The sequence below is a fragment of the Cupressus sempervirens genome, chromosome 1 (assembly GCF_028749045.1).
Source record: "Cupressus sempervirens isolate cs-2001-9-10 chromosome 1, ASM2874904v1, whole genome shotgun sequence".
Lineage (NCBI taxonomy): Eukaryota > Viridiplantae > Streptophyta > Pinopsida > Cupressales > Cupressaceae > Cupressus > Cupressus sempervirens.
In genome coordinates, this window is record NC_143118.1 from 46637851 (window position 1) to 46653568 (window position 15718).

The following is a 15718-nucleotide window of genomic DNA, read 5'->3' on the forward strand; positions in this document are numbered from 1 at the left end:
ATTAATTGTGCTTCTAGAAAATTAAATTACGAGAGGCTTCCCCCTTTCCAATAATTAATACACACTCTAGAAGCTTCTCCCTTGTAATACAATAATTAATTAAATTAAGTAAATATAAAGTCACCTTTTAATTTTAATTCATTTAATGACTTTATAATAAATTATTTTAATTTCTTCTTATGCCCCACTTAGACTTTGGAGAACATGAAAGCTAAAAGATGGGGTCATTATAGAATGGTAGTTCATTTGAGGGACACACAAGTTTTGGGGAGCAAAATTTGGAATTGAAGCAAAATAATTATTGAAAGTTTAAGAGGGTTTGGATTTGCATGCATTAACAAGCTATCTCAAATTTTAGAGTTGTTTTAAGGTAGAGTTTGAAAACTCATTGTAGAATTTTATTGAAAGATTTGTCTACTCTACTTCGTCTTAGGTGCTTGCATAATACTTTTAAATTTATTGTATTAATCTTTGGATAAAGAATTATGTTGTTGATTTTGAAAAGGAAAATTTATTAATCAAGAAAATGTGACTAAGGAAAATTATTTTAAAAATTAGAAAATTATTATGATTGTATACCTTTAAAACCCTTTCTAATTCGACTACAAAATTTTGAAAAAACAAACAATTGAATAATTAAGATTTCAATTTTAATTTTTCGTTAGAATCATGTTTACCATGAATTTTCTAAATATAGATAAATATTATTCTTTAATCTAAAATTATTTGGCTACAAAATTTATTGAAAAAAATAAAAGATTAATTAAGAGGAAAGCATGTTGTAACTAGGCTTATATATGCATGTGAAAATAAATATACTAAAAATAGAAAACTAAGTATATTGTGGTTACGTGTTTTGAGAGATCGAAAGAATGAAAATATACAAATTGCAAGTTTATTTTAATTTTATATAATTTAATTTTTGAATTTGTTTATTAAATTTTTTTAAAAAATTATGATTAATTATTAATTCCAATTTTTTTTAAAAAAATCTTGAAAACAATTATTAATAATTATTTATTATTCATTTAGTTATAAAGTGAATGTTAGTATCAGTGATTCTTTAAGTCTAGTTAAACTCTTAGTTGCATATAAATGATTTTCTATTTATTAATGTAAGAGAGAAGTTAATAAATAAATATTTATAATTTTATTATATTTTAAGAGAAGTTGTGGTGGAGTTCACTTTGTAATCACTTGGTTAATAACTATTTATGAAAAATTATAAATAATTCAATTAAATTTATGATATCATCTCTATTTGCATTATGAATTAAAGAAAAAGTAAATATTAATATTTTACTTAAATAGAAGTCAAATTAATATTTTAGAAATGAAATTGATATTAATATTCAATCTAATAATATGCATTTATGTTATTAATTAAATCATTTATGATTTAAGATTATTTAAATTAATAACATGATAATATTGCATGATATTTTATATGCACAAAGAGATTAGTATTTAAATACTTATTGAGTAAAATAAGTATATTGGCATAATAATTTATATTAACATGTATATTGCTAATTTATATCTAAATAATCCTTATGACCCAAACTAAACAAGAAAAATTGATGGAATAAACTCATATGTCTTAAAATTATGTGTTTTCATATATTTCATTTATAGTCTTATGATATTTATTTTTATGATGGTTTTCTTTGTGGGTTGTTGTTGGCCAAGTTAGGATGTACTCTAGAGGCATTTTTGAGATATCTTTTATGATTATTTTACTTAATGTCATGATGAACTTTATGATTTGAATTGAGATTTTAAGTTTTATGAGCTTTATGTTATTGAATATTTATGAGAACTTGGGTTTTGAGAACCAATGTTATTTTTGGGTTGCCTATTAAGGAACTAAATTTGATCAATATTACTTTTGTAGTGTGGCACACAATTGTGGTTTGTGAGTGTTGGAAAGGTAATCTTTGTGCACATATTTATTGATTATTATTCTTGGACATGTGACCTTTGACTTAAGGTAGATACCTTTCATTGACTTTATCTTAATTTGATATTGTATTGTATTTGGTATCTGGATGTTGACTTGGTCTGTATGTTGGTATTAGATTGAGTGCCTTTTTAATTTTGATTATCTCTTCTTCTTGAGTAGTTTTTGTTACCCTTGAGGTAGTTTTGACTAGTAGGATTCATTTCCTAGGATTGTTTTATGATTTGAATATCTGTGTGTGGATCATTCATTATCTTCCTTGCATAGCAAGAGTGGAAGCTTGACTAGGTGACCATGTGGTTGGGAGGTAGTGTATTCTTACCATTTGATTCCCCCTTAGTTTGATAGATGTTGGATGCTCATTGATGAATTTTTACTATCATCATTCTTATTCTTATCTTGGAGACTTCTATTTAGTTGATGTACATGTATGTTATCATATATCTTGTATTTTGATGTACTTATATCTAGTCATGCATGCCCTATGACATGTGTAGTGGATGTTATTCATTTGATGTGTTCTCATTGTATAAGTTGTATTCATGCATTTTCTTATGAGATGATGTATCTGTTATTTCTTTATGATTCACAAACATGTACTGAAGGCTTAAACTAATTATTATAAACTTCTTAAATGTGACTCAATGTGAAAGAACCTTTGAAGGATGGATAACTGTCTTCGTAATTGCTTATGTGTACCTAATGTGTATGTGTATATTGCTTTTGCATTGTTATATTGTTTTGTTTAAATTTATTATAAAAAAAATAGTTTAGTAAACATTGGAACATGTTAGGTTTATTTCTCTTGGGTTCCCGAGTGAGGTGTTACAGTACATGCGCTATCAGTTTTTGGAGCTTTTTATGAGTAGTAACTAGGGGGATCTATAATTGTAGACATAGGAATCATTGGAACATGGGTGGCCACTGGGTTGTCTCCCCTATAGTTTTAGAAATATTAACAACAGTGCATAGTATTAAAGTTCTTGATTAAGCTAAATTTTATTTGTTGAAAGCAATTTAGTAAAAAATAATAGTAGAAAAAGTGTTTTTTTTTTTGAAAAAATATGCACCACTAGAAAACAATGTAAGAATATGATATTAATTAACAATATAGTATTTTTTTAAACTATATAGTATTTTTAGTTAAAAAATAAAACTATATAGTATTTTAATAAGATTACGAGTCAATGAAGCATGTACAAAAAGTTCCTCAATATTAATTTATAAAATGAAAGATAAAATACCTATAGTATATATTTAATGTCAAAGTTCTTACCAAAGTTAAATGTAATATGTTGAAAGTTCAATTGTAAAATTCAAAGTTTTGGTTTTGGATGCAATTCATGTAAGAAAATCCATCATATCTTAAACTTAATTTTTTTGTCATGGAAAAAATAAGGGACACAATGTGTCCAAGTTCATGCCCAAATGTTTAACTACTTGTAGATGTGGGGGAAAAAATTGGTTTGAGAATTATTACACTTATTGATATTTATACTTAGCATCTTGTTAAAGTCAAATAGGTAGTATAAAGATATGGGTTATGTAATTATGCAAGATCATTTTTAATGTAGCTATCAACATTTATAATGTGAAAACGTTGGCTAACAGATTTTTTATTAGTAGACATTTATGAACAAGGGATTTTTTATGTAATAATAAAGGATATTATTGTATTAGAGTTTTTGAAGGAAAATTATTTTTCCTAAAGAATAAGTATTGTTTATTGTCTACATTTATGTTGTGATTTTTTTAAATTATAAAATATAATATAAAAATGAATAGTAAAAAATAGATTACAATATATAAATAAGTAAATATTATTAGGAATCAAATTTAATAAAAAAAGACTTTCAAATAATTACTTGAAAAGTTTTAATTTAAAAAAATTAAAATGTTACTTTATAAATTTTAGTGGTTGAAAGAATTAAAAAGATCACGGCTTGAAATAATTATTAAGTGGAAGGAATTAAATTCTATATATGTAGAAACATACTTAAGTATTTAAAATCTAATAATAACCAAGATTTTATTAAATTCATATTGATAAATGCTTGTTACATGTTGTCATAATTCATATTGTCCAAATAATGTATAAATTATTTGGCATTATGTTTTGTTGAAGTTGATGAAAGCTCAACCCCACAACTCCTAAGAATCATTGCATGCAAACACCTGTTATGGAAAGAGAGAAGCAAAGCTATGGAGGCTCAAATTCAAAGATCCATAGAAGACGAGACACTTTTGATGTGCAAAAAAAATTGTAAATTATATTGAATGAATAAGATTACAAAGAGAGATCATCCTTATAAAGGAGATCAAAACCCTAAAAGGTAAAACCTAGGTTGCATGATGATAATTACTAAACTAATTAATTATTATATGCCTAAAGTTTAGCTTAAATAAAATAGAGTTAATTAGAAAATATCTAATTATTCTAACACCCCCCTTAAGATAAACTTCAAGAGTAGCTAAAAACTTAGAAACTACTATTGAAAGTATATTTGGGTCTTGACAACAAAGTCTGATGAAGTACCCAAGCACATCCAAATCTCTTGAAAAAGGGAGAAATAGAGAAAAATGCATGGAAAAAACCCCACTCCAAAAAGAGGAGTGAGCTTCATATTTAGTATTTATTCCTGTGTACTAGGAGAATGCAATGGCTAGGTACCAAAGCATTTTAGTGAAATGGATCATTTACCATATAGACACTCTTCTTTTCATTCCTACTTAGGTTGCAACCTTCCATGTCCAATTGATCAGCTCTTCGGGCTTTGGTGTTTTATGTCATATGTATCTTCGAGTTCAAGTGTTTTCACTTTGAGCCCAAACAAACCTCATCATTGGATTTGTAGTGCCCAAAAACCCTTATTTCCATATTAAATTTATCCAATTTGGACACAATTTTAATCTAAGGCAAAAAAATTCCCTCATATCTGGGTATGCTTCGCAACGTAGTGATTTATTTTTTTAATTTTAAAAAATTGCAAAAAAAATGTAGATAGAACTAGTAAAGGATAGAAGAAGCCTCCAAATCAGAGAATGCCCAAAAAGATAGGAACAAAAGATTATCATGTAGAAGACCACTGAAGCATGTAGAAGCTACAAAAATTTGTTAGAAAGTAATTGCTGGTCTAAAAAACTTCCATTGAAATAGAACCTGACTAGGTAGAGAAGACTATAATTTGCATGAGTGCTCTCAGAAGACACTACTCAAATTAGGAGGCACGAAGGAAAACAACTAAACTCAAAGATATAGATGTCATAAAGAACCAAAGTCTGAAGTGTTGATTAATCGAACATTGAAGGCTACAACCAAAGTAGGAATGAAAAGAAGAGGGTCCATATGATAAATGACCCATCTCACTAAAATGCATAGGAACCCATCCACTACATCTGCCTGCTATATAGGAACAAATATTGAATACATAGCTCACTTTATCAAACATCTAATGAAGCATGAGAAACAATAGAAGAACCCACCTAATACATACAAGGGTGACATGACATGAAACTAGAAAAGTGGGTCAAACAAACTGCATGTCAAGGAACCATGATAAAGATGCATAAAAGAATACATATGTGTGTACTGAGGTGATTAATCTTGGACACATAATGCGGCTAATGTCATGGGTGGAATACTCACTAACAAAGGAAGATGGAAAACAAAGGAAAACCATCAACCCGGCATGATATTTTAATCATAGTAGTGCATGTACAATAATACACAATATATGGTGAATCCCAAGAATACATAAATTTGTATTAGTGTCCTCATATGATGCCATTTGAATTAGAAGGAAAAACAAGGTAAAACAGCTAAAACAAAAATATAGATGCAATATGACACTTTATCTTAGTGCATTTGCAAGAATGCATATAATAGATGTCTACAAATACTACAAGAGATATAATGCTGATAGAAAAGATAGTGCAACCCATGAAAAATCATCTAAAGAAACAAAATTGATCCCTAGACCTAAAATAACCAAGATATGCACTAGAATGAAAAAATGCAAAAGAATGAATAGAATGTGCTTTGAGCATAATCTAAAAAACAACCAGGCTTACTAGAAAGAGTTCTAAAATCCATTTCCAATGATATAAATAATTCCCAAAACAGAGATTAGATGCTCAAGATATGTCTCTCAGAGTGCAAAATAAAACCCCTGAATTTGATTGCATAAATAGGAAACCAAACAACATCAAAATAAAAGTAATTTGCACCATCATAATGCGATTAGATAGATCTTTTTGATGGTATATGATTTGTCCAAAAATACCTCTATATGCCCAATATATGGGCAAAAAACCATCAATAGGTTTTAAGGACAAAACAAATCATACACAATGGTAGAAAGACTGTCAAATTTTTTGTATATAATTTGATGTTTTCATAGCGACATGTGTCAGTACTGCTCTAACATGTGTCAGACCTGTCAATACTATGTTGATGGCATCATCCTTTTCCAAAAGGGTTTCTTTTTTTTACTTTATTTATGCATGTCTTTTTAACTTTTTACATGGGTGTGAACACTTCAAAAAAGGATTTCTTTTTTTTGGATTTATTTTTAAATTAAAAAATTAATCATCACCTCAAGGAGAGTTTCAGGGCTAGGGGAAAATTTTATTTTGCCTTAGATTGCAACTGTGTCCAAATTGGACAAATTATATGGAAATAGGGGTTTTTGGGTGTTATGAATCCAATGGTGACATCCATTTGGGCTAAAAGTGCAACCAAAAAAGTGCCCCACCCACCTATATCCAATACAAAAAACTACTTAAGAATAGTTCCTCCATGACTGATGGATGAACAAAAAGTTCTAATACCAAGAAAAGCCCAATATACAGAGGTCACAATAGACAATTGCATGTGGAGCTTGACTAACGAAACATAGCAAGGAACCACATTTTGAAGTTGATGAATATTATACACTATGTAATTGTGATTGTTTCCACTGGAGCCCCCATTATTTATCTCTTTTTCTAATTATCATGGAAATACAAGAACAAATGGATTGTTTAAAATCTCATAGAGTGGCTTATACTGCACGTAAAGAGAGCATATTGTAATGTCCCCAATATTGTTAAATAAGAATATTTTGTTATGTGGTTGAGAACCAATGTTTTTAATCTCTCAAGCCCACTCTTTATTTTTTTTTAGTAATTGTCATCTTATTGTTGTTTTGTAATCCTTTAGGAAGTTTCCCCAAATCCCTTTATAAGGCCTTCTTGTAGGTTGTTTTAGGCATGCAATTCGGATTAATTTCATGTACTGCAAATTCTGGTTGGAGTTCTATTGTTCTCCATTTTGGAAGTGAAAGACCTTCCCTACTTGGCTATTTTTCAGTTTTGGGTGGGATTCAACCCTCACCCTATTCTGTCTATGTATTAGTCGACTCAGATCTCGAAAATTGGAGTGTCATCATTGTTTGGCAAATATTTATATCTATATCAATCTATGATTATTATTCTATACTTGTTCTAACTTTTATTGGTATCTCCAGTAAAAGTGATCATTTTTATTCCATTATGTACGACTTAACTAGGGATCTAGAAACCTAGTGCACTATTCATGTGTAGAAACATTATTATTATTTGTAGCATTGTTGAATCCCTTTGTACTTCCTCTATACAAATTTCACTGTATGGACATCTTACCCATACGACCATACCCCAAACACCCTCACCAGCCCTCACCCCATCGTACATTGTCAAACTTCACCATATACTCATCGTATGGCAATCACCCCTCACGTACGATGGCGTCCTTGCTTTACTGTATGAAAATCTACCATATGGGTCTATTACCCACTCCTGCACACCATACCATCTCCCCAGGCTTTGTATAGCCTTCCTACAATTTATTTGTATTATCATTTAGTGTGTGTGAATGGTTTAATATACAAACCCCCATGAACATAATATTATAGTAGTATTAAAGCTGGTGATCTTGACAACCTGTTAGTGATATTGGATGCCACCAAGATCTCGATCAGTAGGAAGAATGGGTGAATCAAGCTTAGAGATGATGAAACTTCTAAGGGAGCTAACAAGTGGACAATAAGACTCAGTAAAACCTTTTTAAATGGACAACAAGAGCTTAGTGAGACCTTGGCAAAGGGTCAAGATCAAATTGGTGAGACCCTCCAACTTTTGGCACAAGGAAGGTCAAATGAAGGACACAATGGTAATGGTGAAAATTCTGTCAATGAAAGGCTTCACATAGAGTGATCCCACACATGACCCATGATGTTGACATTTCCTCGATGGTTGGAAAAACCTATGGAACAAGAGCCTACTTTCCTTGAAATGCAAGATCAATTCTATCAAGACTGGTTTGATGCCAGATTTGGTGCAGAATTATCCTTCAATGATTATGTGGATTTATAGATGAGATATTCTAAGAGGCAAGGCAATTACAATTATGACATTAGACAAAATATTGGAAAGATAGAATTATTAGGCTTTGATGGATCTGGGTATACATCAGCATGAGCATGGGTTCAAAAGGCTGATACATACTTCTAGCTCAACCCCATGCCTAAAGAAGAGGCAATCAAGTATGAAGCACTTCACTTAGAGGGAATTTCCCATGAATGGTAGCACTATGGGATGGTCACCCTTGGTCATGATCGAATCACTTCATATGTCGTGTTCATGGAGAGACTTATTGACTGCTTTAATGAAAGGGATTTAGAGCTTAACTTCAAGGAGTTGGCACAACTAAAGCAAACTAGATTAGTAGAGAGCTACATTATAGAATTTTAGAGGCTATCATTACTAGTGATAGACATTTCAGAGAGAAGGCTTGTTGTTTTATTCATGGATGGGTTGATCGAACCCTTAAAGGGTTGGTTGAAGGGTTTTAACCCTAACACAATTGTAGCAGAAATCAAGAAGGAATGAAACATGGAAACATCCACTTCTTCTAAAAGTTATTTCACATGCCAGGCCACCCATTGTTTTGAAGGAGAAAGACAACAAGCCCCCTCCAAAGAAGTAGTCAATAGATGAAGCTACAAGACAAGATTTGAGGAGGAAGCTATGTTTTAATTGTAAGGAATCATGGGAACTAGGACACCAATACTTAGGGATGGGGAAGATCCATTACATAGAGGTGATGTCAAACAATGAAGAGGATGAGGAACCACAAGTCAATGAAGATGATCAAAAAATTGCAAAAGAGGGAAACATAAATCATGTAGAGAGAATTGTTGCACTAGTGCATTGAGGAGGAATGATTTCTCTTGTAGGCAATCCGAGGTCTACTATTTTTTAGGTATGAGGAATTCTCCAAGGACAAAAATTCATATTCATGCTGGATAGTGGGGCCACACTTAATTTCATTAATTCATCACTTGTGAAATGAAAAGGTTTAACTACAAAGACACATGCAGGATTCCAAGTCAAGGTAGCTAGAGGAAACCTCCTATCATGTACCCATTTGGTCCCACAACTTAGCATTGCCATGGGAAACCATATAGTGACTGAAGATTTCTTTGTAGTAGATCTCGATGACATGGAAGTCATTCTTGGGATCAAGTGGATGGAAACATTGGACAAGTACACACAAAGCTTCAAACAAATGGAGTTTTCATTTGAAGTGGATGGAAAGAAGGTGGTCCTTGGGGGAATGTCAAATGGAGGGTCAAAGGAAATCTCAGTACAATGGATGGAAGCTATTCTTCAACATGATGACATTGTTTGGGAAGCACAATGTTTGATACCAACAAAATTGATAAAAGGACAATAGACCGACTACTAGGATGATGAGCTTCACATAGTGTTGGATAAACATAGTATAGTATTCATTAACATCCCTTTGGGTATCCCTCCACACAGAGGATTTGAGCACACCATTGAGTTGGAGGAAGGAGCCAAACTCGTCATCACTAAACCCTACCACCATCCAAAAAGGTTTAAGGAGGAGATAGAAAAAATGATCTAAGAACTCCTAGAGAAAGGATGGATTAGGCCTAGTTCCAGTCCCTTTGCATCGTCAGTAGTTTTGGTTAAGAAGAAGGATGGAACCCTTCGAATGTGTGTGGACTATCATGCACTGAATAAGAAAACCATTAAAAATAGGTACTCCATCCCTAGGATTGATGAACTATTGGATGAGTTACATAGTGAACTCTAATTTTCCAAAATAGATCTTTGTTTGGGATACCATCAAATCTACATGAGGGATGAACATGTGGACAAGACCACCTTCTGTCGCCAACATGGAAATTATGAGTTCCATTTGGTCTAACCAATGCTCCAGCTACTTTCTAGTCATGCATGAACCACATCTTCAATAAGCAACTACGAAAGTACCTATTGGTATTTTTTGATGACATATTTATTTATAGTAAGCCATGGGAGGAAGATTTGAGGCATTTGGATGAAGTACTTAGAATTATGAAGTCATAATCATTATTTTCCAAGAGGTCTAAATCCAAGTTTGGAATGACAAAAATATTGTATCTAGTGCATGTAATTAGTGCTCAAGGGGTCCAGGTACACTAGGAAAAGATTCAAGCTATCTTGGATTGGCCACCTCCCAAGATGCTCTCTAATCTACGTGGATTCCTTGGATTGTGCAATTATTATAGAAGGTTCATGAAGGGGTTCTCACAACTTAGTGTACCACTAATAGACCTAAAAAAAAGAGGTTCTTTTCATTGGGATATGAAGGCACCAACACACTTTTGACAAGTTGAAGGAAGTCATGAGTTCATGCCTTGTGCTGGCACTACTCAATTTCAATCTGTCCTTCATCTTGGAGTGTGATGCTTTAGGAGAAGGTATTGGGGTAGTGTTGATGCAAAATCATTACCCCATTGCATTTGAGAGTAAAAAACCCTTAGAAGCATAACGACTATACTCCATCTATGATAAAGAGATTCTTGTAATCATGCATTCACTAACAAAGTTTCAGCAGTATCATGTTGAGGCAAAATTTGTGGTGCAAACAAATCACAATAGCCCAAGATATTTTTTAGAGTAGAAGGATTTAAATGAACAGAAAAAAAAGTGGGTGAGAAAAATCTAAGCTTTTGACTTTGATATTGAGTATGTGAAGGGAAAAAATAATGTAGTGCTTGATGCTCTATCAAGGAGGCCTACAATATGCTTGTTGTCTGAAATTTTAGTAGGTTGGAAGGAACACCTATTGGTTGAATACTCCAAGAACATATTTGATTGCCAGTCAATGGATGGTCAAGTACAAGATTATAGGTAGAAGGTGGTAGATGATATTTTCTACTACAAGGGTAGGATTTATCTGGTACCCAAGTCCAAAATGAAGGAAAAAAATTTGAAGGAGATGCATGACTCACCGTTGGCTGGACACCTAGGATACCTAAAAACCTAAGGCAGATTTGAGAACATTTTACATGGAAGGGCCTCAAGAATGACATCTTACAGTATGTACATGAATGCTCTACTTGTCAGCAAAACAAATCTGAGCACACCCTACCTGCAAGACTTCTCCAACCATTACCAATCCCTGATCAAAAGTGGGAAAGTATTTCAATGGATTTCATCAGTGGGGTATGAAAAGTTTAGTGGAAGGATTGCATTTTTGTCATGGTTGATTGTTTGACCAAGTATGTTAATTTATTTTCCATTTCCACCATGTACCAAACATCACAAGTGGATGAGTTGTTGTTTCATGAGGTTTTCCATTTACATGGTCTTCCATGAAATATAGTAAGTGACAAAGATAGTCATTTCCTTAGCATTTTTGGGTGGAGTTATTTAGGCTAGTGAGAATAGAGTTGTCACCAAGTACGAGCTACCATCCACAGTCAGATGTGTTGAAATTTACAAGTAGGAAGTATACTTCTAAGAGGAGTGGGGGGGGGGGGGAGTGGCAGGGGTATGGTGGTGAATCTGAAGTATTAAACTTTAACCTTTAAAACTTAAATCAATACATGCATGAAAAACATTTGACACCAGATTTGATTACCCAAAAACCTTCCAATGAGAAGGTAAAACTGGGGTGGGGATGACACCCACAATTCTTCACCATTGCAGCAATAAAGTTCACCCATTAGGGTTAAATATTTTGACCATTCTCATGATCTACCATGTTAAAGGCTTACAAAGGATTGTTGGATCCTACCCTGATAAAGGATTTTAACACCCTGTCAAAAGTGTGTCTGGTTAAAGGACTTTAGAACACTCACTTGGAATGTCACCTTATTAATGGATTTATATAATGGCTGTTAAACCAACCTAAGTCCAAATGATTTCATTCTTCTATAACAATTGTTAGAGAGTACAATAGAATGTTTGATCTAATATAGTTATAATTTGATATTGTTGATTTCAGATCCCAATTCAATTCATCTCAATCCTCTTTGATCTAATATGAAATGCCATAACCTTGATCCTCTATTCTGCTAACTGATTCTGCAATTTTGTTCTTCTTCTAAGTCACCTCAATTATATGCTGATCAATTCACCTCTTTTAACTACTATCATAATCTTTTTCGCATGCATTCTCTAATGCTCTCTCATACGCACTCTATGAATTTTGGGGCTTCGTCTCCTTTTAAAAGATTTTGTGACTTAGGGTTAGTATGAATCTACAATTGAGATTCATCCAACTTTCCCACTGAATTCCTTCCATTTTTCTAATTGGTTTCATGTAGATTACATAGGGAATCAAATAGATTTGATCTTATCTCTAAGCTTTGAGATCTATCCAATAGTTGTCATGCAAAATTGTTTACACCTTAGTTTGTGAAGGCACAAACTCTTATGTTGATTCTATATTACTTGGCACTTGTTGATTACTGATGCTCAACACTTACTAAAATTTTCTCTTGCTTGGCACCTTAACATACTTGGCATCTATTGTTCACTCAACACATATACTCGCTTCAACATTGGCTTTTTGCTCCGCACTTGAGTGACCCAGCACTTACTATATTTCTAGCTCAACACACATTACAACTTGACACTTGTATATATTATACTTGGCATATGTTGCTAGCTCGACATGAACTTAGCAAATAGCTTAAATGTGTTGACACTCAATTGTCAAAACCATTCTAAGATCAACAATCTCCCCCTTTGACATGAGTGTCAAAAAACACTTAACTATGCATGATGAGTCCATCCCCCTTAAGTATAATACAATTACAGTTTGACATATGTACAAAACTTCAAAACTATTCAAAATTATGTGAAGGAATATATACCTCAAAATTTTGTGTCTCCCCCTAAGTTGATGTGCCTTTTTCTATAACCAAAACCTTATTCCTTTGAGTGGATTTGCCTTATGAATCTTTGTCTGATATGGTCTGATATGCCCTATTTTTGCTTTTCTTCTTTGTACTCCCCCTTTGTTTGCTCTACTTTTTTTATTTTGGCTCCCCCTTTCACATGTCTCCCCTTGTAGATTAAGTCTCCTTCTATCCTTTTGATTTATTTCCCCCTTTTACAATTTCTCCCCCTTTTTGACACTTATGTCAAAGGGCCTATACATTGATTGAGTATTTTTACAAGAAGGTTTGTTTACTTCCATCACAATTCTTAGAGTAGCATCCCAATTTTGCATTGCAACTTCTAGGGATTTGATTTGTAATGTTGTCTTTGTTGCAAGGTGAACTAAGCCATCTAATTTTGAAAGATTGGGATCTTTCTTCAATAATTTTTTTTTCATAGGCTCGTTCCTTTTGTAGAATCTCCATGTGACGGGTTAGGGCAGCCCAAATTTGAATTAATTTGGCTCTAGTATTAGCCTCTTCTACTGTCAATATAGCTAGTTCCTTCTTTGTGTGAAGCATTGTATGAAAGTGCTTCTCACTTTGAGCTAGATATTTTGGTAATTGCATGCCTAATAATTTTAGATTTCTTTCCAAGCTCATTATTCTTTGGTTGGTTTCTTGTGTGAAGATTGAAGGATCACACAATTTTGTGTATAGTGAGAATATATTCTCAAGTACTATCTTCACCTTCTCAATTTTGTTTGCCAGCTCTTCATGTGATAGTGCCATTTCACTAGATATCTTTTCATTGACCTTTTCTTGAAATTTCTTTTCTAACCATTCCATAAGTTTAACATTAGCATCTTGGTCCTCATTTGTCACCTACTCAACAATATCTGACAATTGTTCTAATATTTTATTTGCTTCATCAAGTGGCTACAAGTTGAAATTATCTAAGAATATTTCCTTAATCTTATGTAATTCTTTCTTTTGTTTATACTCATTTCTGAGTATCTCCTACTTCTTCTTCCTTTCCAATGCCTCTTGCATGATGTTTATATATTCAAGTGTAATGTTTTCATAGTCATATTTTGGAATGACTATTTCCTCATCTAATGTAGGGTCTCCATAGTGAAGTACCCTTGCAAATTTTATGGAGCTTGAGCCTGGCACTTAGATTTGGAGTGGTATAACATCAGTGCTCAACTTCTAAGGCATTCTTGTAGGATTCCTAATAGTTGGTAGATTTACCAAAGTTTAAATTGCTTCCTATTTCTTTTCCTTTGGAAAATCCTTCTCCTCCTGTAATTTTTCTTTATCAATAATAATTATTTCTAGTGGTGCACTTTGTATTTGTGTAGTAGGAATAAGTATCCATCTTTTCTATTTGTTCCTTTGTTGGTTCTTTCTCCTCTGCAGTCTGAGTCTTGTGCTCAATCATCATCACTTTAACTGTGGAGTCAACCTTTGCAGATGTGTCTATTAATGTTTGCACTATAGGTTGTCCACTTGTAGTTGTAGGTATGGTAGGGGATGTTTCTTGTGTGGCCACCTTGTCCCTAGTTAGGTCGGCTACTATTTTTTGCAACTCATCTACACTAACCAATACTAGATTGTCACACAAATTTGCTTTTAAAGTTGATTGGTCAAGGATCTTCTTTAGATCCTCTGCAGTAAATGGGTTGATGTTCTTAATTTTGATGTTAGGAACATCCTTCACTTTGATTGTCTCTGCAAGTGTATTGTTGTCATGTGGAGGGCTTGGTGGTGGCAATTATGTGTTCTGCACACTCTGATCTATTTGCTTCTCCTTAGTAGTTTCCATTTCATCTCCCTTTTGTGTTTCCTCCTCCATTGTGTTGCCTTCATTTTCTTTTTCAACTTCTCCTCCTTTTTTCATTCTCTTCCTCTTCCTCATTGTTTCTTCCCTCAAAGGGATCTTCTTCTCCTTCCTTAATAGTGGTTAGCCCATAAATCAACATCCACATTTGAGTGGACTTCTTGGCATCATCTTCAATCTTGTTTTGAAGAATGTTGAAGACTATATACTTTGGTGCAAACTTGCTACCATGTTTCTTGTTTTCCTTTGTTATTTGGCCTTCTGACAAGTCTAGCATCACTTGTGCCAAAGTAGACTCTCTTATTTCTTTCTCCATATTTAGGCAATAATGCCATTTATTTTCAACTATGAAATATAAATCCTTGGGCATAGTACTGTCAAATTCAAGTGGAGTGTTCTTGAATTTTTCCATCATGGTATACATTGACTCCTCAGTTTTATTCTAATCTTCCCTACTTAATTTATTGAGTTAAATACTTTATAAACTAGTCAAGTATACATTATCCCTAACATTTTTACAAATATAATCAATATTGGACTTGGGTGCATGACTTACCACTCTGAACTGGATGTTGTCATCTGACTCAGTCCTCTCTTCATCAGATTCTAGTTGTGCAACATATTTCCTTCTTATCTTCTTCTGCACTGGACCTATTTTCTTGGTAGTCTTCTTCTTCTCCTTTTTTTCTCTTTTTCCTTCTTAGTGGTAGC